The sequence below is a fragment of the Anabrus simplex genome, chromosome X, assembly GCF_040414725.1.
Source record: "Anabrus simplex isolate iqAnaSimp1 chromosome X, ASM4041472v1, whole genome shotgun sequence".
Lineage (NCBI taxonomy): Eukaryota > Metazoa > Arthropoda > Insecta > Orthoptera > Tettigoniidae > Anabrus > Anabrus simplex.
In genome coordinates, this window is record NC_090279.1 from 130,736,385 (window position 1) to 130,762,284 (window position 25,900).

Sequence of the window (25,900 nt, forward strand, 5' to 3'; positions counted from 1 at the left end):
ACGTGAACTCCAGCTCGGAGTACTGTAGCCCCACATCTCAAAGGATGGTGTTCAGGCCTCAACAACGTTAAGTAAGGCAGGAGATACACAACACCGAAGTAAACATGGACGGAGAAAATGAAGTCCCTGTTACAGAGGATTTAAATAATTCTCTTGAAGGCAGTCTTTGGGACCCAGTTTCAACAGGACTGCTCAAGCTGTGATCAAGTATGCAGGTGAGAGACCTAAAGTACTGGACTTGCTTTAGTGATGTGCCAGCTACTGTGTGGAGATGAGAAGAATGCACGAATGAGGAATGTGGTCTGCAAGCACGAACTTCCTGTTCTTCCCAGACAGATCGGCTCTTATCTGCTCTTATCTGCTACACGAAAACATTGACTCACACTTTGCAGTTTGCTGGATTACAACTAACAAGAGCGAAGAGCTACTAGTAGAAGATAATGTAAAGTCGCCTGGGTAGTAGCGGAGTTACTATGGTAACCATTGCGTCACGGGCTCTGCTGGTGAAAACCCCTTCGCTCCGTGCCTCACCGGGCATGTGCATTCTTCTGATCTCCCAACAATACTCTCAACTTTATAGGTTGAATGACATGTTTTTTTACGATCATTAAGTTAGTATTTTTCGTGTTTAAACGCACAACTCTGTTTGACCACACAGTTCGCCAATATCTGTGGGCCTTCAGCACTTATTGCAAACCGAAGGGTATCATCCGCATATGGCAGATTATTTTTCACGATTCCTTTAACAATACTGATATCAGTAAAGCACCTTTTCATAGAAGTTATTGAAGAGGAGTGGAGTTATAACAGAGCCTTGCCTCATCCCTTGCTTTATTTCAATAGCACAGGCGTTGGTGTTATCAACCTTAAGAGATGCGAACTGATGTTAATAAAGGTTGGCAACGTTTCGTATATCTTTTCCATCCAGACCAATATCATATAGTATAGTCAATTTACCATGTAACCAAAGAAGTCTCTGGACAACTGGGAATAAAGCAACACCAAGATGAATTAGTCTCTTCTGCAAGGAAACTTCCTGTCTTTCATGAACATATATACCTTGATCACGACCAAGGGTTTCTAGTGTAATGTGGAATCCGAACCAGAGGATGTCTTCATTTTACGAGGCACGTCCAGAAAGTAAGTTCCGTTTCAATTTATCTCCGCTGCAGCGCTGCGATCGCAGGTCCGCACATGCACGGTGGACGCTCTGTATCAAGGAGAAGAAGCGTGTGCCATTTTGAGATCGGTGTCAGCCACGTACGCTTTGTTGTGCTTGTTTACAATGTCGGTGTTGATTGAACATCCCGCCGCTTGTGAAATCAGATCTGTGATTCGTTTTCTGAATGCTAGGAAAGTGAAACCAATTGAAATTTATCGGCAAATTTGCGACGTTTACGGACAAAATGCGATGAGTGATTCAATGGTGAGAAGGTGGGTCCGACAGTTCAATGAAGGACGTAGTGACGTGCACGATGAAGAACAAAGTGGGCGTCCATCTTTGGTTACAGAAGAACTGGTTCACGCAATTGATGACAAGATCCGGGAAAACCGCAGGTTTACAATTAGTGCTGAAAGAAAATGTTTCCAACTGGTTGAAGACACAGGCGGCAAACTTCTATGAAGAAGGTATACAAAAACGTGTGCCCCGCTATGACAAATGCCTGCAAAATTTCGGCAGTTATGGCGAAAAGTAGTTTAAGAGTTGTAGAATTTTGTGCAATACATATTTTTTCTGTATCTGTACACAATTTAGTTTTATTACCAAACGGAACTTACTTTCTGTACGTACTTCGTATAACTCCCGAATTCCGTGGCCAGAACTCCAACCGCAGCCAGCTCAGCGACAATGATAATAGGCTATCAAGCCCCCTGATCTTTATCGTCAAATTAAGTCAGCAATACCCTTATGATAAAAACAGCGGTCCTGGTTGAAATGGGCCTCTACTTTGTGTCAAAATTTGATGTCTTCATTTAAGGCACCATTTCGATGGATTCCGTTCCCGGACCACGCCTGGCTGAGGGTCGGTTGCTAAAACTGAACGCGACATTGTGTTCGAAGGGTGGGAGCGTCGCGGTTCGTGCGGCCACGGCCACCGCCGCGTCTCCTCACCCCGGTGGAGCTGGACCGGTCGACACCACCACTGAGAGTGTGTGGGACGGGAGGGTTGGTCCGCGCAGCGTCTTTGTGTCTACTGGCGCCGGTTCGCCACCCTTGCTCCGCGACCAAGTGTGTGCTGTGTGTGCAGCGACCGAACATTTTGTGCGACACGCACAAACCAAACACGACCTCAGAGCAGGCGAGACTACCCGCTGAATTTAAGCATATTATTAAGCGGAGGAAAAGAAACTAACAAGAATTCCCTTAGTAGCGGCGAGCGAACAGGGAAGAGCCCAGCACCGAATCTCGCAGGTTCACCCTGCCGAGAAATGTGGTGTTTGGGAGGGTCCACTGAACCGGGAACCTGCGGCGAGTTCAAGTCCTTCTTGAATGGGGCCACGCTCCGCAGAGGATGCCAGGCCCGTAGAGACCGCTGCGGCTTTCGGGAGGATCTCTCCTTAGAGTGGGGTTGCTTGAGAATGCAGCCGTAAGTGGGTGGTAAACTCCATCTAAGGCTAAATATGACCACGAGACCGATAGCGAACAAGTACCGTGAGGGAAAGCTGAAAAGAACATTGAAGAGAGAGTTCAAGAGTACGCGAAACCGTTCGGGGGTAAACGTGAGAAACCCGAAAATACCTCAACCGGGGAGATTCAAGCCTTATCCGCGCCTCTTCCCCTGCTTTGGCCAGATGGGTCTGTCCCCCTGCACGGAGCAATCCGGCGTCTGGGTGGTAACGGGTTTCTACTCGGCCGGGTAGTGGTGGGGAGGTCGGTGGGCCGCACTTCTCCCCTCGTTGGACGTCGCGACCCGTTGGGTGTCGGTCTAAGGCCTGGGTGTGTAGCCTGTTCGTCCGCGTCGCAAGGCGTGTTCGTCGGACAGACCCCAGGTGTTCCGGCCGACGGCTCGACGGTATGTGTGCGCGGAGTTGATTCGCCGCCCTTCGGGGCAGGCGTCCGGCCCCTGACAAGCGAGGGCGCGTGGCATGGACGACGGACCTCCGGTCCGGCTCCGGCCCCGCTCAGCTGTTGGTTTGGGGATGCCTCGGACATAAAAATCTTGTAGACTCCCGTCAGCGGCGCAAAAGCTTCGGGTAATTTCACGACCCGTCTTGAAACACGGACCAAGGAGTCTAACATGCGCGCGAGTCATTGGGTTGACACTAAACCTAAAGGCGCAATGAAAGTGAAGGTCCCGCCTCGTGCGGACCGAGGGAAGATGGGCCGCGCTGCTGTGCGGCTCCGCACTCCCGGGGCGTCTCGTTCTCATTGCGAGTTGAGGCGCACCCAGAGCGTACACGTTGGGACCCGAAAGATGGTGAGCTATGCCTGGCCAGGACACTAGCAAGAGAGATGTGGAGCTACAGGCAGGAAACCAAGAGAATTTAGAGTTTTGTGTAAATATGTTGGAAGGAAGATGTTTTAAGATGTCCTTGATGAAGCGGGCAGTCACTTCACCACTGCCTGCTCCTTAGGCTCGAGAGCTTCCTGAACTCTCTGAGACTCTCGGTTTAGTTTTTCACGGCCGGTGTTCGCTGTATGCCGTGGTCGAATTGCGTTAGTAGTTGCCAATGTCCCACCAGAAACTGAGCGGAGCATTCCCAGGAATCCGGTCCGTATGAAGGTCAGTAGAGTACTGAAGGTGTGGCATCCAGTAAATGGAAGAGCAATCCGAAGCGGCAAGAAATTTATCTGAAAGGAAACATAAAACACTTTGTCGGTGTAGCTCTGAAGATGTAGCAAAATGAAACTGCCGTGAAAGTGGGAATCTGGCAACGCTTGTGGCCGTCGAGTGGAATGACGTGTTCCTACAAGCTGTGGCTCAGCTTACCTCGTCTTTCCGTTATGTATAATAGAGGGAGGACTGTTTACTACTCGGCCATGTGTACATACTTCAATCTGCACTCAACATACAACAGCCACACCCAGAAACCTCCTGAGCTGTATAGTGATTACCTTCCTCATGACGGAACTGCAATGTGAGTAACAATTAGCCAAGTATACTCCATATCTTCGTGATGTGATGATGATTATTGTTTAAAGAGGCCTAGCATCTAGCTCCTTGGCCCCTAATGATACGAAATGTAAAAACAATTTAAAAGTCCAAATATTCAACCTCTGACCGGAATTCATATCTTGATTGTGAATAATGAATGGACTAATACGAAAGCAAGATAATCAGTGGATCCAACTCGAATATTAAACATTAAGAAGAATTCCAATAATCAATCCTACGAATACAAATATAAACACGACGATGAACAATTATTATGAACTTAAAACAATCAGCGGATCCGCTCCGAAATGGCGCACCTATCCAGAAGCTAACTTATAACAATGGTATATACTGACCAAGGAGCTGCTTCCAAAGCACATCCTTGAATCGATTATGCTTTGTGTCTAAAGAGGTCGAAAATCTAGGTGAATGGCCCCTAATAAAGGTACCTTTCGTAGTAAAGAAGAACCACGGTGTAATGGATTTAAAATTAATCTTCGCGATGATACGATGCATATTGATTATGTGTCCATTTTCTTGTCTGGCCCACCGTGTATTCAAACTTCAGGATTCCATGGACTTTCTCTAATTGGTGATGGTGTGCTATCTAGCGGTCGACTTGGAATTTAAGCAGCGAGGTAGCTAAGTTGTGTTCTGTGTAACAGAATGAAAACATACCGTGGCCATGCTGTGTTGAATTTGACATTTGAGTATCGAATTATTGTTGGTAACTTGATTTTCAGCTGATTTTTGGTGTGGATCTTCGTGCATATGGAAGGTTTTTCTGATGAGTTTGATTAACTCATTTGGTTTAAGCTACCGTACCTTGGAGAATATTAGGGTTATTTATCCTATTTATGGATTTACGTCCATGTTTCGAATGATTTCATGGTGTTAACTGAAGTTATGCTTTTTGGTGGATTTAATTTAATTTTAATGCAGCCCTGGAGTAACCGAGAAATTCATTAGGGAAATTTCAGCTTTCTTTCAGTAATAGTTGTCTTAAGATTTTAATCTTCTATTGATCTACGTTTGTTTATTGTTCAAAAATATTTTCTGCCACCTGGCAATTTGAGTTAGTGTTAACATAATTTATTTTCAATTGATATCCTTGATTAATTATTCTGAAAGGTGTTCACGTTCATTGTGCAGTGGTAATTGATTTTTGTTTAAAAATTAGTTTTGAGGTCGAAAATTCTTAAAATTATTTACCAAATTAAATTTTGTTTGATCAATTTAATTTGAGTTATTATTTCAGCCAATTAGTTAATTAAGCTTATTTTAGTTGATTCGCTAGGCCTCTTGTGTCCAGAGCTTCCTCAATCAGCGACGGCCTTCTGTTGGGATAATTCGTAAGTCGTCCTTTTGCTTATTTTATCCCTGGTCGTGCTAACACTCTTGACATTTACCTTATGTTGTGAGAACGGTATTTCTAGAAAATAACGTAAACATTCGGTGTTCCACACAAAAGGGCGCAACCCATAGGCAACTCAAACCCATAGTGTTCCCCACATAGTGGGTACTATTCACAGGGACCCGTTCTACCCCGCGGTATTCCTTGACATATTGAATAGTAATCACAGTGACCCGTACTATACCGTGGTGTTACCCACATAGTTGGTACTAATCACCGGGACCCGTATTATCCCGCGGTGTTCCTCACACTGTGGTATTAATGAGAGGTAAAACCCACACATGTGGTGTTCCTCACATAATGGGCATTAATGAGAAGTAAAACCCAGACCCGTAGTGTTCCTCGGAGGCAAACCCAAAATGTACCTCACACAGTTGTACAAATCTCAGGGAACAGTACTATCCGTCGTGTTGTTCACATAGTTGTACGAATGACAGGTAAACCCCAGACCCGTGGTGTTCCTCGAAACACAAACCCATTGTGTTCATCACATAGTGGTACTAATCACAGGACCCCGTACAATCCCGTGGTGTTCCTCATATAGTGGGTACTAATGACAGGTGACCCCCAGACCCATGGTGTTCCTGGGAACACGAACCCACGGTGATCGTCACATAGTTGTACAAATCTCAGGGACTCGTACTATCGCGTAGTGTTCGTCACATAGTGGGTACTAATGCCAGGTAAATCCCAGACCCGTGATTCTCCATGGTGTTCCTCACATTGTGGTACTAATGACAGGTGAACACGAGACCCGTGGTTTTCCTAGGAACGCAAACCCATGGTATTCATCACATAGTTGTACGAATCTCAGCGACACGAACTATGCAGGGGTGTTCCTCACAAAGTGGGTACTAATCACAGGTAAATCCTAGACTAGTGGTGTTACATGCAACGCGGACCCATGATGTTCCTCACAAAATGTAACTAATCACAGGGACCCGTACTATACCGTCGTGCTCCTCGGAACGAAGCACATGGTGTCCCTCACATAGTGGGTACTAATTTCAGGTAAATCCTAGACCAGTGGTGTTATATGCAACGCGGACCCACGGTGTTCCTCATATTGTGGTACTAATGACAGGTAAACGGCAGACCTGTGGTTTTCCTCAAAACGCAAACCCCTGGAATTCATCACATAGTGGTACTAATCACATGGACCCGTATTATCCGGTGGTGTTCCTCACATAGTGGGTACTAATTTCAGATGAATCCTAGACCAGTGGTGTTCCATGCAACGCGGAACCATGATGTTCATCACATAGCGTAACTAATCACAGGAACCCGTACTATACCGTGGTGCTCCTCGGAACGAAGCACATGGTCTTCCTCACATAGTTGTTCAAATCACAGGAACCCGTACTATCCCGTGGTGTTCCTCTCATAGTGGTACTAATCACAGGGACCCGTACTATACCCTGGTGTTCCTCATATAGCGGTACTAATAATAGGGAGCCGTATTATACCGTGGTGCTCCTCACACATTTGTACTATTCACAGGGATCCGTAGTATCCCGTAATGTTCATCACAGAGTGCGAACTAATTACGGGGACCCGTACCATCCCATGGTATTCCTCACATTGTGTTGCTAATCAGAGGGACCCGTACTATCCCATGGTGTTCATCACATATTGGTACTAATCACAGGGACCTGATCTGGTGTTCCTCATATAGAGCGTACTAATGACAAGTAAAACACAGACCAGGGGTGATCCTGAGAACGCGAGCCCATGGTGTTCGTCACATAGTTGTACAAGTGTCAGGGACCCATACTATCCCGTGGTGTTCCTCACAGAGTAGGAACTAATCACAGGGAGCCGTACTATCCCGTGGTGTTCCTCACAGAGTGGGAACTAATCACAGGGACCCGTCCTATCCCATGGAGTTCCTCACAGAGTGAGAACTAATCACAGGGAGCCGTACTATACTGTGGTGTTCCTGACAGTGCGTACTTATCACAGGTACATGCCACACCCATGCTGTTCGTCACATAGTTTCAGAAGTCTCAGGGACCCGTTCTATCCCGTGGTCTTCCCCACATAGTGGGTAAGAATGTCAGGAAAATCCCAGACCCGTGCTGTTCCTCGGAACGCAATCCCATGGTGTTCGTCACATAGTTGTGCAAATCTGAGGGACCCGTACATTCCCGTTGCTTTCCTCACATAGTGGGTACTAATGAGAGATAAAACCTAGACTTCAGATGTTCCTTGGAACGCAACCCATGGTGTTCGTCATATAGTTCTACAAATCTCTGGGACTCGTACTATCCGGTGGAGTTCCTCGGAACGCACACCCATGTTTCCACAACCAGATGCTGAAACACCCGAGCGACGTTAGCTTCTTTTATCTCCCTGGGATCCTCTAACCGAATCTAGGCAAAGGGTTAGCCTCCGTAATAGTGATGGGTACTATAAATACACAGTGATCCTCTAACACACCCATGGTATTCCTCAGTTTGTGGTACTAATCACAAGGATAGTGGAACTAAGCACAAGTAATTTGGTTCAAAATTCAGCATCCCTTGGTCTCGTCTTCCACGCACAGAGATCTGTGTGTTTGGTCCGCGAGAGCTATATTATTTCGCTCACGTCGACTGGAAAGCCAGGTAAGAACCCCCTACACGCCACCTGGGACGCAGCACGTGGGAGTAACACCTCTCCCCATGCTACGGCAGCGTAGTAGGTTCGTGGATAATCTGCTGTTACTTGATGTCGTGTGTCCCCACTCCCTTATCGCTCTTACAACTGCCAATGGCTGCCATACAGAAAAGCCACATAAGATGACTAGACTCTAATTCTTCTGACCGTAACATTTTGAAGTCTGTTGGTGAGGTTTACCATTTTCCACGAGCTGGTGGGCACTCTGTTTAGCTGTAACATTCGCATGACCCTCTCTAACTGGTTGGTTACAACTCAGACGTTTAAGAAACCTCCAGCCTTTCTGGCTATCCTTCCTTAGATCAGTGTCCCCATCGCTCCTGTTATTAGATATCGCTTTTAAGAAATCTTCCCCAGCTTGGACGGTATCGGACCTCAAATGATCGTTGTCAAAGAGATCACGATAGTTTCTCAATATTTCAATAGTTTTTGTATATAGTGTTCACCGTCAGCGAATTGAGATACGAGAAAAATTTCACGATATCTACATAATCAACACATTAAGGAAAATGCTCCATATTCAAAATGTTCTCGTGCAGTGAAATAATACATTTCCTCCAATCGGCCTTCTTAAAATGACATCATCTTCGAAAAGGCACTCAGATTCTAACGATTTAACGGTAAGATGTACCGAACTAAGACGAGGCCACAGAACTAGTTGCAAACAGAATTTTGTGGTGGCGTTTTGTAAATTCACAGAGAGTCGCAGACTGAACGATGAAAGGCATAAAAGTCTGTAATGAAGATGTATGTATGAAAAGGAACTGTCTGCGGTCAGATTGCAGCATATATCTGGCATATAACAGGACGATGAGGGATTGTTTGCCCCACTGATTTCGCTGAAAACCGAGATATGTGTTTGCTTACGCAGATACTGTAATTTAATATCTGTATAATATCCATCCTCCATCTCGCACTGTTGAATGATACTGGAAGTTTGTTATCATGCTGTAGAAATAGATTGCACGAATCTGTCCATTCTACGCCAGCTTCTCCTCTTTCTTCGGTACCTGGGTAGCCCCATGTTGTATTATGACTCTTGATGTCACCAACCAAAAAATTCACATGTTGATGCTGGAAGGCTCCACAAATCTAAATACAGTAACTGGTGACTTATTGATTGAGCTCTACTGTGAGAGTCTCAATGTCATCACGGGAGATGATATGGATGTTGGATAGCACTGAGGGTGTTCAACCACTAAACGCATGACCTTGATTTTTGGACGACGAAGATTCTAGTCTCGGCGACTTTCCTGAATGCATATTATTAGAGTGTCCAGTAAATTGCAAGGCTATATATTTTGTGTTGTCTTTCAGATTCTTAAAATTAAGTGAATAATAGAAATAAAATAATCAAAGTGCAAAATATAATCATGAAAACTTTCGTAACATAAACCAGTAAACCTGTACACACAGAGGACGAAGTTGACCAGAAAATGGGAGCTGATAAGAGTTAAATATAGTCTGTGTATTCCAGTAAATTCTACAGTCCGACTCGTTGGCTGAATGGTCAGCGTACTGGCCTTCAGTTCAGAGGGCCCCGGGTTCGATTCCCGGCCGGGTCGAGGATTTTAACCTTCATTAGTTAATTCCAATGGCCCGGGGGCTGGGTGTCTGTGCTGTCCCCAATATCCCTGTATCTCACACACCACACATAGCACAATAACACGCAGTTCCCTACACGTGGCGGATGTCGCCCACCCTCATCGGAGGGTCTGCCTTACAAGGGCTGCACTCGGCTAGAAATAGCCACACGAAATTATTTTCATAGTAACTTCTACAACGTAGTATGGTGTATTTTGCTATGTGTAGGTCTGATTTGACCTTGTAATATTTTAGTGGATGTTTATCACAGTTACAGCTATTAATTTTTGTGCTGAAAAGACAAAAGTAGAAATTTACGATGCTTGCGTATGGTAGAAGTGTCACTGTGTTATAACCAACATTTATTCATATTTTTTTAAGGATGGGACGTTAGATTGAGTGCATTTCTCGTAAAATTTGTTCAGACGTAATGAGGAACATGTTTGCAGCATAGCAGTGAAATTTAGAGGAATTTTGAGTATGTTAATTTGTGAGATTTTATGTCCACAGACGTAGGATCAGTTGAGTATGCAAATTAGAAAGTTCTGGTCAACTTCTAATTTGTACATGTCAGTATTTCCAATATTTATTTATTTATTTATTTATTTATTTATTTGGCGTGTGGCTACATCACTAAAACAAATAATATTTACAAATATTATCTCATACTAATAACAATAATTGATTTCATAACGCTAATAAGTTGAAGACAGGGGAGAGTTCGATTTTAATGTATCTCAGCAGTATAACTAAGATATTTAGCATCTGAGGTTGCCTCAAAACACTTTCCGTGAAGCTAGTTAATCATAAAATTCATATCAAATGTTCGGCCTTCACAAAAGGTCTCATTATTTTATCCAACAATAGGCAGGAACGAATTCAGTCCCTGGAAAACTTTGTGCAATTGCATCTAAAACGAATCTAAAACTCATATAAGAAAACCCAATACATGGGAGGATCTACTCGATAATTACACAAACAAAATCTGGTAACTCATTTTCGCAAAATTACTCAGGTAAATAATTTCAAATACTTGGGGAAATCATCCAACAATCTGCATTAAATCATGAGGAAAACAGAGAGAGATTTCTATATTACAAGTAGGCCATAGAACCACATGGAAAAGTACGATAAAATATCAGTATCAACCAACGCTATATTAAAGCATTATAACACCGTAATTAAGCCTCAAACATTACACACGTCAGAAACCTTGATCAGTCGAGAAAGATCATTATCTAAATGATCGAAAAACAAGATAGGGAAGTCCTCAGGGAAACCATGGCCCAGTATGCATAGGAGTGTGGATGAATAGGAGGTCTCCGGAATTATATCAACATATTGAGGAAATATCAGATACAATCTTTGGAAAAGGTGATTGAAGTTTGATTGCCATATTGAAAGAATAGATGATGAAAGACTCACTGAAAAATTTAATAATGCCTCCTCGCTTAAAGTCAGAATAACTGGATAATCGAAATTGAAAAGGACCTTCAAGAAATCAACATCCCAGATGAAATTATATGGGACACGCCTAGCTTTAGAACGTTGGTGAACAAACATCATTTTGCTGAGAACCCAAGATGAGTACACAGTTACACAGAAGGAAGAACAGATGATATAGAACAAAGAGGGAAGAAACTCTGGCAAGAGAAGAAAGCACAACCATCTGCAAAATAAGTACAATCGCGCTCCTTAGTGGGGCAAAACATTTTGAAATAATAATAATAATAATAATAAGTAATGGAATGAGTAATAGTTACCATCCATGTGGTATGCTTTTTTGTGAAGTGTCAGTCTGTGATACATTTGTCAGGAGGTGATAGCTCGTGGTTCGGTGTATTGAGGTTTGGGGTCTCTGTTGAAGTCAGTGTCATATGCGTCTGGACTATTGTATTTCCAAGTGAAGTGAGAAACTTCGTAACTGTCCATAACTGTCGGTGGCAGGTAAGTTCTATTTGTCCATGTAGTTATGAAACCATGCGATTCAGTTTGTGAGACATGCTCCTAGTAGATACTCCAGAGGTAATGGTGTAGATAATGCCGAGGTTTCTTTGTAAAAATGCTCGAGGGAAAAAATCAGGACAGAGTGTTTTGAAATATGGTAAGGTCCATGGTTTGAACACAGAACAGGTTCGTATATCCAGAGGGATTCTTTGTTCATCCAATTACTCCATTAGTACCAGTGAATTGCGTATCAAATTCTACAGATCCCATTAGACTTGAAATAATTCGTGATGGCAATAATGTTGACCGATATATTGTGATAATACGAGGATTTGGACGAAGATTTGTGCTGTAGTAAAAGGCCGTCCGTGGCGAGATTTGTTTGCTCACTTGTAAGACAGTGGAGAGCGGCAGATATAAACCTGTTTGACGAGATAACAGGTGTTCACATCTATATACGGCGGAACCTCTTAGGAAATAGAGGCCCGTGTTACAACATTATTGATGTTACAATAAATGGGGAGTAATTTGAATTTCAATTCTACTGCATAGGCAAATGACAAGAGTGGATTCTCAGTAACATTCCCGAACACTTGACTATGTATTCTAGTTTCGATGTTTCCATAACACAGTCATAGTTCGTATTGCCACTGAGCGTTTAAATAATTACTTTGGTGTCAGAAGGTTGTCCTTAGATATTAAGATTTCCATTTCTTGATATATTCATAGTGCAGCTAGGTGTTAAGGACTGCCGATGGCGTGTCCTTCAGTGGAAAGCAGGATGGTGGTTGAAGTGCATGGAATGGATTCTTGGGATTGCTCGCCCATGCTAGGATCGTGAAATTACGTAGCTAGCCAACTGCTCCTAGATGACAGGTGAGTATTCTTGTTTGACACAATGAGTCAGTACCACATAGTATTCCATAGGGTGTAGTAGCACCCTGCCATTAGTCCATGGGGTACCCATGATTTTTTGCCATGTTGTTCATAAAGGAGTTGTAATATTTTGTGTCTTTATATTTCAGCAGGACTATAAGTGGATGCAGTTGAGCTCCGTGACCTAAAATATGTAAGGGTTACGCATGAGTCGAGTTTATTTTGGGGTTTGACTGAAGGTTATAACTAAATGTTAACATAATTTCTTTTCACAGGTTTTCATGAATTTATTCCAATCACTGACTTCAAACTGTTATTTCGGTTCATGAAACATCATTCAGTCAATACAAATAACACTATTTTATGTTGTATAATTTTACGCTATTATACACTGGCACTTGAAGTCCACTTGTTTTGGAGGGTCACTGTGGCCATCACGCACATTCAATCAACTTCAACGATAGGTCACTTTGGTCCTCGACCTTAAACATTAATATAGTGGGTGACCATGATAGCTCAGTGACGTACATTTCGATGTTTCTCAGATTCCATTGAGGGTCCAGGTATTTCGTCCTATGCTGATGGACAGTCAGTGGATAGCCTAAATTAAAAAGGTATCGAAAACACTTCCTCATATTTAGACGATCGAGAAATCGGATGCATAACGCACAGTTGTTTATGGAGCTGAGCAGATTGAATCTCATGTTGTTTTCAAGTTAACCATAAACTGGTTTTCTGTGAATAGCCCTTCAGACTTTTTTGTGGTGGATATTAATTTCAACTCGAAATCGTCCAGCCGCAGCGTTATATTAATATCACTGACCGCAGAACACTGTTTATGGCCATATTTGTTAACAAACCCGCCATCATTTTTCATTGTCTTTTATTGAATAAAATAGTTAGATTATGTAGGCTTTTAAGAGAGAGGCCAATTAACTGCCCCCAGGTAAACTAAAATGGAGAAAAGTATACTGCAGCTGTCAACATACGAGTTCCTACTTAAAGACGCCCCTCGAGAATTACGTGACACTCATGAATAGCTATAGACACTGAAGTAGAACTTTCAATATGCATTCTCATCCGGCTAACAGACACAATATTATCGTACAAGTGCCGAGGGAGCATGTACAGTTTTGAGCTACTGGTCTACTCATAATTAAAAGAAAACACATGCAGGAAACGGGAGCACAGATATGCTCAGGTTTCAGCAACAATTTCTTAAATTGCGTCGTATTATGACTTGATTCGGCACTTGTTAATTCCCTTGAATTGTTTATTCATAAGTCTGAATACTTCTTTCATGCGCTTCTAGACTTTTACCAGTTTTCTTTGTCATAGGATCCTTGTGTTCATCCGAATTAATTATTATCCTCGTCCTGGACGGCTCCCAAACGATTGTTGATGAGCACACTTCTACTTTGGTCCGAAAACATAAAATGGGTCGTCCATGGTTGAGAACCAGCGGTTGTATATATCTGTGGTTGATGAGGAGATAATTCATGAAATGGCCTTTGCTCTTTTCGTACACGGACCTAGCATTATGTTACCTAAAGATTTTCTCTCAGAGAAAATGGTACAAAAGAATGGACCGCTCCCCGATGTATGTTATGAGGTCGCAGAAAAGGTGCTGTTCTAGCTGAAGAGCTTACTACTTCTCTGCTGTGTGCGATCGCATGCGCCTTCCTACATCTCCGGAATTGGAGGTCTTGTGGAACTCCGGACACTTGTGTAGTAGTTAGTGGGACGTTAAGCAAAATAACATTGTTATTAAATCACGTGCGGCTTAATCACGACGTGACGTGACGCTCGTGCGCCGTATCGCCCGTGTGAACCGACAGCGTGGTGCTGCGTGCGAACGATTTGCCAAGAAACACGGTGGAGTGCGGCATCTCACCAGTGTGGTTTACATGTGCGTGGTTAACTTAAATGATTCTCTTAACATTTTATCGCAAAACAGAGCACTCGTGTGTGTTCTGATCTGAAATGTTAAAGGGACCTTCTTGGCTGTATATTTGTCACAGACATAACAACAGTATAGCTTCTGGCCTGTGTGAGTCCGCATGTGAACTGGTAGGTCGGTTTTCTGGATGAGGGATTTGCAACAGATATTGCGGCAGTGCGCCTTACACCCGTGTGAGACTGCATACGACGTGCTAGGTGGGATCTCCTGCTGAATACCCTAATTCAAACATTGCATGAGATTGGCTTCTTGCCTGTGCCAGTCAGCATATGAACTACTAGGCTGACTTTGATGCTGAAGAATATGCCACAGATATTGCAGCAATATGGCTTCTCGCCTAAGTGTGTTCGCATGTGATCTCCTAACTCGCGTTTCTGGATGAATGATTTGCCGAACACATTGCAGCAGTGTGGTATATCGCCTGTGAGGGTACGCATGTGACCTGCATAGATGGACTTTCTGGCTGAAGGAATTCCCACAGACGTTGCAGGATTATGGCCTCTCAACTGTGTGTGTCCGTCTATGACTTGCTTGGACGGATTTACTGCTGAATTACTTGCCACAGACATTGCAGCATTATTACTTCTCATCTATGTGTGTCCGCACGTGAATAGCATGGACGGATTTACTGCCGAATAACTTGCCACAGACATTGCAGGATTAAGGCTTTTCGTCCGTGTGAGAACGCATGTGAATAGCATGGTTGTCTTCCCTGCTTAAGGATTCGCCACAGAAAGTCTCGTCTGTATGGGTACACTAATGATGAGATAGAGTGTCTTTCCGGCTGAATGATTTGCCACAGTGTGACTTCCTGTCTGTGTGTGTCCGCATATGAACAGTTAGTATGCTGTTCAGGATGAATGATTTGCCACAAACATTGCAGTTGTTTGACTTCACGCCTGTATGGGTCCGCATATGATCGCTCAGACTGCCGATCTTTATGTATGATTTGCCACAGATATTGCACCTCTAATGCTTTTCGCCTGTATGGGTACGCATATGATCGGTCAGACTGCCTTTCTTCATGAATGATTTGCCACAGACATTGCAACTGTATTGCTTAATAACTCTATGGGTCCGCATATGATCGGTAAGTTTGCTTCTCTTTATGAATGATTTGGCACAGACATTGCAGCTGTATTGCTTCTCGCGTGTATGGGTCCGCATATGACCGATTAGAGTGATTTTCTGTATGAATGATTTCCTACAGACATTGCAGCTGTAAGGCTTCTCGCCTGTATGCGACCGCATATGATCGGGGAGACTGCCTTTCTTTCTGAATGATTTGTCACAGACATTGCAACTGAATGGCTTCTCGTCTGTATGCGTCCGCATATGTTCGGTTAGATTGCTTTTCCTTCTGAATGATTTACCACAGACATTGCATCTGAATGGCTTCTCGCCTGTATGGGTCCGCATATGAACGGTCAGACTGCCTTTCAGTACGAATGATCTGCTACAGACATTGCAACTATAAGACTTCTCGCCTGTATGGGTCCGCATATGTTCGGTTACATTGCCTCTTTGTATGAATGATTTGCCACAGACACGGCAGCTGTATGGCTTCTCACCTGTATGGGTCCGCATATGTTCGGTTACATTGACTTTCTTCCTGAAGGATTTGCCGCAGACATTGCAACTGTATGGCTTCTCACCTGTATGGATCAACATATGACTGGTTAGAACGCGTTTCAAACTGAATGATCTGCTACAGACATTGCAACTGTAAGGCTTCTCACCTGTATGGGTCCGCATATGTTCGGTTAGTTTACATTTGTTTATGAATGATTTGCCACAGACACCGCAGCTGTAAGGCTTCTCGCCTGTGTGAGACCGCATAAGGTCCGGCCTTTTCCTGAAATTTTTATGTGATACTGAGCATTCGTTTATAATCGTACCTGTATGCAATCGCGTGTCCCCTGTCAGCATTTTCCTCTTTGTAAAGCATTTATCAGAAAATACGCACACTTGGAGCGGGTGGATCCTGAGGTGTTCCGAGAAGCTGCTTCGGCTACATAACACCTTTCCGCAGTGATCGCACTTGAAGGGTCGATCTTCCTTGTGTCTCTTCAGATGACGCAAGAGGTCCAATTTCCCAGCCAGGATGTCACTGCACACACTACACCTAAAACTAGCTGATCCGCCGTCCGGAGGTTGATGATCACTATAGCTCACCTCGGGTCTCGATCTACAGTGACATATTAAAACCATGTGACCAATAGTTCAACAGCCAACTCCACTACAACTCTCACACAGGGGATTTGCTACTGGACATTCCAATCACTGATATGCAGTGCAGAGAGCTCGTTACTCATAAACATTACATTCCTGAGAGTACATCATCTGAGGTTAAATTTCAAAAGCTCTCACTTGTAACGAGAATGTGTTGCGTCATTTCTTAATCACGATATCACGCGCAAGAAACTTGTCACGGTTTAGAAATGTACGAGTTAATAGACCTCATTTGAAGAAAGCATGAGAAGTGGTCCAGCCTAAAAGGGTAAATACTCATACAAGCTCTTTAATCCAGCACATATTATTCTACCGAAATCCGTAGTATGTTCTCCTACAAAAAGAACGGCATATGCTTTGGAGTTTTGATCTTGTTGAACCACTCTGCGCTTTGTCGCAGGCAAGTAATAATTTTTTGTAAAGGAACTTGTTCTTGAGGTTGTTTGAGAGAATGTCTGTGTTGTAGATATTAATAAAGTTGAGAACGTTTGCCGACATTCAGCAAGATCTGTTGAAACATGGCTAATCTTTTATGAATGTTATTTTGTCACACAAATATACATATTGTATTTGTACATTGTTATCATATCACTATAGCATTTTATTATGTCACTGTGTCGCTTTTCCGAAATATGTATCTTTGATGTGCAATCAAACATAGCCAACCTATATATAGGACGGTAGGTTTATACAAGGACGTTCATAATTACTACCATGTACTACATCAGTCTACGTCTTAATTGCTGTATTTAACACGGAAACCACTAATACTGATGAAATCCTGGAAAAGCTGAAATATAACAAGTATACGACGGCTCCCTCCCTAGCATTGATACTGTCTTTTCTCCTCAAGACACCGCTGTTATAGATATTAGGAAGGCAACACAGAATATGGCTTTGGTGGTAGCGTTTTATTACAATGTCCTAATATCCTGATTTTGAAACCAAACGCAACCTATCATGCCCTTGAATATTCTTACAAGTATTACTTTAACAATACGGATAGAAGGAGCATGAAAATCAAGGCTTGAGCCAAAATTCGACATGACAAGACGTTGAATTGCACTGTAGTGGATATTGCTGCTATGTAAAGGAAGGAATGTTATTCTATTTATTTCAAAAGATCACGGGCAACGTGATTATTTTTAGTGGATTGATAACATAGTTGGATAGCATCCAATTATGTGCCTGTCTCCCCACCACAGAGTAGTTCTACATATTCTACGGAAGAAGGGTTAAAGGTGAGATCCGCTTACAACTGCCACATGGGAAAATCGATCACGCAGGCTAAAATATATCGTAACATGAACAGGTACTTTCCAATTCATGCTGTATGAAATGAATTCACATGGCCCAGTCGAATGCATGACTGGCTCACAAGCAAAGTAATGGGAGGCTCGACCATGTATTGTTACTGCACTCTTTGGTGAAAATAAGTGGACAAATGAATGGGGGACATTGATTCCAGATATGACAGACTAAACCTCTTGATCATCAAAAAAGATATTGATGTTGACACCACTAGACAACAGGGGGCAGAAAATACGACACTGGATTGTATGTCATGCGTTCTGTGGCATATCACGCCAAGCAAAGGTGCAAACGTCTGTAACCCTTCTTCTTTACGTGAATTCGTGATTCTTGTGACAAGTAATTTATCAGGTTCACAATTAGTTTTCAGTAAAATAATGTTTCATTTTGCATTGATAAATATTCTATACGAACCAGCTATATTGCTGTAACTCGTGGCGCGTCCCAGGTGACGGATACGGGTTCCCCGCTGGCCTGCCGATGAACTTGAGCAAAATATAAAAGCTCTCGCGTACCAAACATGTACAAAGTCTTTAATGGCAACATTGGCGGAGATGGAGACGTTCAGTAGGGACCAGGTGGCGGAAGAGGTACACTAAATTTCTGGAAGTTAATGCAGAAAAGAGGGTAGCGTTTCTTCTCTAGAGGAGTGGCTGCAAAAGGCATCTGTTCTCCATGTCCGGATCTGCGTTACTCCCTTCTGTCATGAGCTCTAAAATGCTCAAGACAAGCCGGCCGTAAAATAATACCGTTATATCATTACAGAAATATTTCTCATGGTATCGGCGCCAAGGTTAGTGCAGCCCCTGGAAGGGATGCGCATTGGCAGGGCCCAGTCAGCATGAAAAGTATGCTAGGGTTACCGTCGCACGGGCTGTGACGGCTAACCATGCTAGTACCCCCATTTTGTATCCCATCATTGAATTATGCCTGGATGAAGTAGCGAATATGCCTCTGCACTTGAGAGAAGGCTTGTAGGCATCTGAGAGGTGCGGAAAAAAGATGGAATGGAGAAAAGTCATGGGAAAAGAGGTGTGGTTACTAACTGGTGTACAACAGAAACCGAAGGACAGTTCATGGTGTTGACATTGTCATATCAGCTAAATTTGACGTTTCAGTCTCCGAGGTGCTAAAGTTTGACAACCGCTTGATGTAACTCGTCCGCACTGGGCAAAGAGGGAAATTCCAATTTTTCACAGCAACGCTCCACAAACTGACGTGCGCATGGAAACCAAAGATGCGTTCTGGGCACCGCCTGACAAGAAGACCGCTGAATATCTTATCGCTGCCGGTGATCTGAATAGACGTGTCGGACCGAGGAAAGAACAAACAGTCCATGCCATTCATGGACTAGTGAAAAGAACGACGATGCCCAACAAATTCGCGATTATGCAGAAACTGATCATCGCAAACACACGGTTCAAAAAGAGTGATATTCATCTACTCAGCACTACAGTGGCTCCCATCCAATTCGCATTGACTACATCCTTGTGAGAGAGTGAAATCTCGAAGATGTTCTAGAGATAACAGTTGTCCCTTATTAAATCCTTGCGATGCAACAAAGACCAGTCATCTAAGCTGCGGAAAAAGTCACCAAGAGCCCAATACTTCGCAGGAAATAGACAAATTGGGATCAAATGGTTGCCCCTGAAGAAGGAGACTAACGTCGTTGCAAAAGTTACAGAGTCACAAATCACCATAGTTGGAGTGAGCCGGACTAAACTGAAAGACGCCCTTCGCTCTATTCCTGGAACAATTAAGTCAGGGCGACGACAACGAAGGATTAAACATGACATATGGCTAAGGAATGAAGATGTTAAATATGCAGTACGGTTGACGAAGCAGCTGTACCACAAGTTTCTTGTTCGTTGGAATGCCTACGAGGCTACCACTCGTAAAATGAAGGAGGTATTTGCCGTAACAAAATCAAACCGGTAGGCAGGTCTATATGTGAAACATGACATGCGCGAATTCGAGCGGAATTTTTAACGGCTAGTCCAATTGAGATAACGCAAAACGTCAGAAGTCCAACGTTTTTACGGCATGAATGAGGAAACAGACGATATGCTACTGGACTGGCGGGAAGCGCGAGTACACTGGTGGAACTATTTTGACAACATTTCAATCATGGAATTTCCGTATCTACCAATCCTAATCACCTCCGCTGTTGAAGGTCCAACGTAGGAAAATGACGTCACTAAAGTCCAGGCTATGCTGAAGGAAATGAAACCAGGGAAAGCCATCTGTCCAGATTATCTTCAAGCAGAGTTTTGTTTCTCTCAATGGGGGGATGCAGCAGTGTGGCTAAAGCAAGCTTTTCAACCATATCATCAAAGAAGGTCATAAACAATCAGACTGGCGACGGAGTATCAATTCAGAAATAAGGGAAGCCCTGGCGATTTTTCTAATCACGGCCCGAACATACTTCTGAGCCTCGCAACGAGAGACTTAGAACAAATCTTCGACAAAAGGATTAGCGATTTAGACAAACATACAACAAGCCAAGCTGGATTTGTGTAAAATTGTGGCGCAATAGGAGAAACCCATGCTGCCGGACTGTTACTTGAGAAACACTGTGAAAAGAATAAGAGGCTTTATCACAAATTTCTGGACCCTTAGAAGCCCTTCCATCGGGTACTTCATGACCTAATCAGTCAACCCTACAAGTACATGGCATTCCAGAGCACCTTGCTGAGAGGGTATAATTGCTCTACAAAGAACAAATGAGTTGTGTTCAAGCTGCCGCAGGAGCGTCTGATGACTTCCGCATAACTGTAGGAGTCCATCAAGGCCCCGGCTTATCACCACTGCAGCTCATTCTTGTGATGGATACAATTACCACAAACCTGCGCAGTTCAATACCATGGACACTTCTCTAAGCAAATGATATCATTTGGCTGAAGAGAATAAGCTAGACCTGCAGCGTCAAACAGAAGACTGGAACAATCGACTAGCGCAATAAACCCCGCGCCTCAACAAGAACAAGACAGAATACATTGCATTACATCGTCGAGAAGTTGGAACCATGCATGTTGACGTTGATGATATAGCACGAGTAGAGATATTTAAGTATATTGGCTCCACAATCTATGATTATGGCCGACTTACTGATGAAGTCAACGTAAGGATATACAAAGCCTGACTGAAGTGGAGAATGACAACAGGTGCCCTTCCGAACTTTGGACGAAGGGCCATCTCTAAACTAAATTCTACCGAACTGATATCTGTCCTATCGATATCCATCCTGTCGTTTTCTACGGCAACGAATGCTGCCCAGCTCTAGAGGTAGAACGCCAAATAAGCATCATGGATACGAAGTTGTTTAGGTGGAAGACTGGCATAACTAGACTAGATCACATTTCAAATGATGTTATTAGAAAACGTTTTGGCATTGCAGCGATCCAGAAGAAAATTGGGGAAAGGCGTGTGCGCTGGTTTGGGCAATTGTTGCGTGTAGAGGACGATACATTGGGAAAGTCAGAGTATTACACAGAAAGTCGGTGAAAAGAGGCGCTAGGGACGAACCAAACAGCATAGACTGATAAAGTGCACAACGGCCTGAAAGTTGGAAGACTACATGCAGACATGGCCCGAGACCGAACTAACTGGAGTCAATGAACCACAACACCGGACCCTGCCACCAGATGCAGACTGATGAATATTCTGTTACAAAAATGGAGTGCAAAGGATATTTTACACATCCTAACATTCAAATTAGTTTATTGTATGTTCAAATTTTCTCCCCTAAAGCCTATGTCCGATATCTATAAAAACTTATTTTCACAAAATAGTGTTTGAATGGCTGAACGCTTCTCGATTTCGTGTTTAAGTGACTCCTATAAATAGATTGTGAAGAAAAATTTATAACTCAACAAAATAAAAAATGGGTATATCTGTGTTAAATGGGAAGGACAGTTTGAATATCCGGTGAAATTCTATGAGTACTGTGCCGTTACATTGCAAAACACCACAACAACAACCATAACGGCCAGCCCAAGTTATGAACTAGCAGTTACACAACTGCACCAGTTCGTAAGAAATAAGTGGAAGCTTAATCACACACTATACACTCCTTCCAACAACAAGAGAACAAGAAAAACTTACCTTAACAAGTGGAGAAGTGTGACAACAAACCGTGGATAATTTAAATTAACCCCTGTACTGGACATCAGAACACCAAAAAGTGAAAGAAAGAACAACAACATACCTTTAAGAAGGTAAAATAATTTAATCTTGATACCCAAAGTAGAACAACCTTTTTTTTTTTATTATAAAAATTAAATTAAATAAAACCGTCCATAGAAGAGAAAAACAAACAATAATATAAGGTAATTAACAACTGAGGAAAACTCCTGAAAAACTGAGGTCGGCTAACCAGAAATAAGTGTGAAAGGTACATGACTACATGATAATTACTTTAAGTGTGTTGTGCCTTTGGGGTGCTTTACAAAGGGTGACATTCAAAGTACAAGTTTTCTCTTCATTTACTCTTACTTTCATTTAACTTATTATATTCGTCCGGATAGTGTGATCATGGAGCTTTCGCAAGGGGATCAGGGTAATTACGTCTCGAGTGACATAAACACAAGTAGAGTAAACAGACGTTAAGACAGCCGAACAAACACAAACCGGGAAAATATCAAGTCAAGAAAGTTTGGATTTAGTGTTAAAGTCACATAGACACCAAAATAAAATATTTACAAAAGCGACAGAATCCCCAAAACAACCACTACCATCACTACAGAGTAGCCATGGTAACCAACATTCGCCATCAAGAGTTGGCAATGACCAATCACAAAGCGTAAGCATAACAATGGTCGAAACATAAGGAACCCGGAAATTCCAAAACTCATTCATTTACATTTTACAAGAAAAAAATAAAAGGAAAAGCAGGAATAAAATTAAAAGAGACCCAAACTAAATTTCTGATACCCTGGAGAAAACTCACATGGTCCTAAAACCTTTCCAAGAAGTAGAGTTCCTTTGAAGTACATATAGAGGAGATACACCTTATCTCCCAAAACTCCACATTAATAATAATCATAACTTTTCATAATTTCCCAAACTAGATGAATCGTAATACACCTTCATACCACACATATCCAGATCATTAGGATATGTATACTATATATATATATATATATATATATATATATATATATAAATTTTTACAGAGGAAAACCGAAAAACTTGAACAGTTACTGCCTTTTAAATTTTTTAACCAACAACTAGCATTATGGCTTTTTCAAACGTCTTAAACACACGAAAGTTCTAGAAGAGGGCATGTTTTCCAAAACATCATTCCGGTCTCCGGCGACTAAGTTCAATTTAAATGAAGAAGAAACTTACAGTTGCAGAATCAGGCTTGTAGTAACATCAAAGCGTCAGTTGCTCCATACTCACGCAATGATATCACAAAATATTGCATTTACTGCAGAAAGGAGGACGGTCTTCAAAATTTAAAAATTAAACCTTTAGAATGGCTGAAAGCCATCGCACTAATATATTATGTCGGATCCATAATGTGCGCTAAGGCCAAAAGCCGGAGCGAGTGAGTAGCATGTCCTTCCTCCATCATGGTCAAGCTTCTTCTCATTTCATAATGGCCGATTACTCCCGCTGGAAGAGAGCAGTTCAAAAAGATGGCGAGGAGCTCCCTGATTGGTCGGAGGCGAGGTCACGTTTCGACCACACCATAACAGATGGCAGCACACAGCAGAATGAGAGTTAAGTATCGAGAGCAAGTCCCAGAGAATAAATTAATTACTTAAGAAATATGATGGTTTACAAGTAGGAGAAATCCAAGTTGAGAATATAAACGTGACACTGTTTTCTACGGCTAATTGGCCAAATCAAAACCGTTCCTTAGGAAAGCAGTTTTAAATCCGTAATACTGTCTCAGTACCTACAAGAGGGGAGTCCGTCAGTGTATTCTAGCCTGAATAGAATTTTGCAATTCATATTTCTGCTTACATACGTCATAGACAGCAGACGATCATATTAATCAGTTTGTTATTTTCACTCCGATCACGCATATAAATATGAAGACCATGGAGGTGTGGCACAAAGTGGTCAGCTCAGGGCCATGTGACACTCAACGCTCTAAAGCTGGAAGGAAGCCACATAACTAAGTGGTTAGTTCAGGACCATTTGTGTCTACACAAACGGAAGTAAGCCTCATCACTATTTAGCTCAGGACGATGTGTGTCTCCACAAATGGAAGGTAATCTCATCACTAATTGGTAACCTCAGAAATACGTGTATTTCCACAAGTCAGCAATTAGGAAATTTTATGAATCTTAAAATCTTTTCTTATGTAATTCAATACCCAACTGGCATGGCAAATAGTTTAGACATTTTAAAGGAAGTCATTTAAGTTGCGGCATGCTATTTGTAGACTGCTGAAATGAGAGTGAGGAAACAATATCGCGTGAGGTGAGATATAAAACAAAGTGGGAAGTATCAGATAAGATCCGGTCGACTGAATCCTTCAGAATCATCTAAAATCTATGATGTAAAATGGACTATGCTACGTAGACAATGGACTGTCCTCTGACATATATGCCAAGAAAAAAGAAGACACATAAAATGCATGTCGCTTTGCTGGTCCGAGAGTGCCTCTGCACAAAATATGTTTAGAAAGTAGAAAGCTAATTTAGACTACATCAAAAATAGAAATATGATTGTGTGTGTGAAATGATTCATAAGCAACATTTTTACTGGTGGTCATAATACAAGATTGTTCTCTAACGTAGCCTATTGTGTCCTGTTACACATGAATTACAAAGAAACTGCAGGATTTAAACCTCGAAGAATTGACTACTTGGTCGATCTTCAGTTGTGTGCATGGTTCTACTCTAACTAATCAGAGAGTGTGAGCTGGTACTGGGTAGTTCTGAGGATCGACATGAATATTTCTTGCCACTAGTTGTGAAAGTACAGTAGGAACAAGTCAATGCATCACATAAGAGTCGAGAAGACTAACCACACACGAAATCAAATAAACCATTCAGAAGTTGTAGTTTCCGTCACAAATCTGGTTTGAAGTCAAACCTTAGGCTACGACTAGCCATTGCATGACCTGCTGATAAAAGGGCTTGGTTAGAAGCACCAAACCCAGACTATACAGGGATTATCAACGATAATTTCACACAGTAACCAATAAAGGCTGAAGCACTTAGAGCAAATAAAGCCGCAATTACCCCAAGTGACAGCACCGAAGGTCTGACCATGCACCCAAGGCACGGTTCAGATACATGGAAACGTGCTAGACCAACACTTAAAAGGAAGAAAGGCACTTACCATAAGAAAAAGAACAGAGCCCCCACAGGAGCGGATAAAGTGCACCTGGTCATATCAAATTATCACCCCTTTAAAGGAAAACACCAACACCTTGGGGAACAAGAGATATTTAATCAGCAAAATTAAGTAATTAACAAAATTGAAACGAATATCCCCGCTGGAAAAATAAAATTAAATATAAAAACTTAAAACTCAAACCAAAACACTACGGTCGAACGTTAATAAAGAAAATAATCATTTCGTTTTTAAAGGACTTAGTAAGACTACGTAGATTAATGAAACACCTCATCAACTCATAAGGTTTCTTACAAACCAAAAGGTTTCTTTGAGCAGTACCTAAGTTTTTCAAACATCTTTTCAACCTTGAAAAACAACCTTGACAGAAACAGGTTTTTTTATTGATACTGAAAACCTTGTTTAGGATGTATCCAAACGAGCCCCTACAAGGATGGGTAGGTATCACGTACACAATTCTCGAAATTAAAATAATAATAATAATAATAATAATAATAATAAGCT